Genomic DNA, 1,452 nt, shown 5'->3' with positions numbered 1-1,452 from the left:
AACTGTTGAATGTCACTGCTGTAACGTCGAGGCTTAAATTTCAGCTCACTTGGTGTTATTTTATGTCTTCACTTTGCAACTGATGCTTCCCTGAGTGGTCAGAAGACTGTGTTTTCCTGCGAGAAAAAAGAGGGGAAGGGACGTGGATTAAAAAACCAGCAGCCTTGCCAAGACAATTTTAGACCTGTTGAATGTATTCTGCTATCACTTTACTGCTGAGCTTCGAAGAAAAACACCTACAAAGCAAGCAGAAAGTCTCCTGGGGAACTTGCCTGACAAGGACACTTTGGTAATGGTTACTGTTCTACAAGGGATCTCCTACCTGGGTCTAACCAGCAGCTACAAGAGCTCCCAGCTTTCTGCCAGACTTCATTCTGTGTGCAAAGACAACATAACTGTTTGCCTTATGTACCATGACCTCATGTACCAGTCTGAAATCCCTGGTGTATTACCAGTGGGTACGTACTTGAGAAAGCTGCCTTTCAGCAGCGGCACAAAGCTGCGCTTTCTTGGAAGTGCAGCAGCAGCATTTAGATAGATCCTGGCTTTGACGTAAGGGAACAGCGGCTGGACCTTGATTGCAAACAGAGCTCCTGTGCCTCTTTAGATAGGATAGCTCAGCTGCTCACTGCGGTCTGGGAAGTGCTTGCTGGCACAACGCTGGGCAACTTCATGCAAAAATGTTTTACCTCTGCAGTGAGCTAGAATTCACGTGTGCTGCTTTTCTCTGCTCTCTCACAAACGTGCAGGTAGTACCAGGACTTACAAGGGCGTTTGAGGACTCATTGCACTCATTTCTGGTTTTCTCCACAATGCTTTTAAAGACTGTTTCCTCCAGTAGGAAAATAAGTTTGGTATTCCTTTCCTCTCCTCCATGTTGCTTCAACCCTGGCCTTTCTTTCCAACAACTATTCCTTCAGCCAAGCAGAGGGGAATTTTACAGCTTTTTCCAGTATTCTGTGCAGAGACAGGACTTTTTTTTTTTCTTCCCAGTCCACTGTTACAAAACAGCATTGTGACTAGGAACTACTGGAGATATTTCTCAAGTATAAAGCTTGATTTACAACTTCAGTTAGCCCTGGTGACAGACTTAGTTTGACTGCTGCGCCAAGCAAGCTCCCATGTCACCACCGGGGCTGTATTAAGGCTGCAAGGGACTGCTCCATGGCTCACTGGGCTGCACTCTCACCATGGGCCATGTCTGTGGACACTCAACAACTGCAGTGCAAGGATGCATCCACAAATACGCAGTCTCTAACCTTTCTGCTTTGTGAGGCAGTGCTAGCTAGTGTGGCTTAAAAGAATTATTTGGAGACAGAAACAGGCAGTACAAAACTGATATGTGACGAATACTTACTGCCTTTTAAATCTGGGAGTTCAGAGACAAAAAACCACAGCAGGAACTTCCTGGAATTGGGCAAGGAGAAGACGACACCTCTTTCTCCTTCTCCT

The sequence above is a fragment of the Falco peregrinus genome, chromosome 5 (assembly GCF_023634155.1).
Source record: "Falco peregrinus isolate bFalPer1 chromosome 5, bFalPer1.pri, whole genome shotgun sequence".
NCBI lineage: Eukaryota > Metazoa > Chordata > Aves > Falconiformes > Falconidae > Falco > Falco peregrinus.
This window is presented reverse-complemented; position numbering follows the sequence as displayed.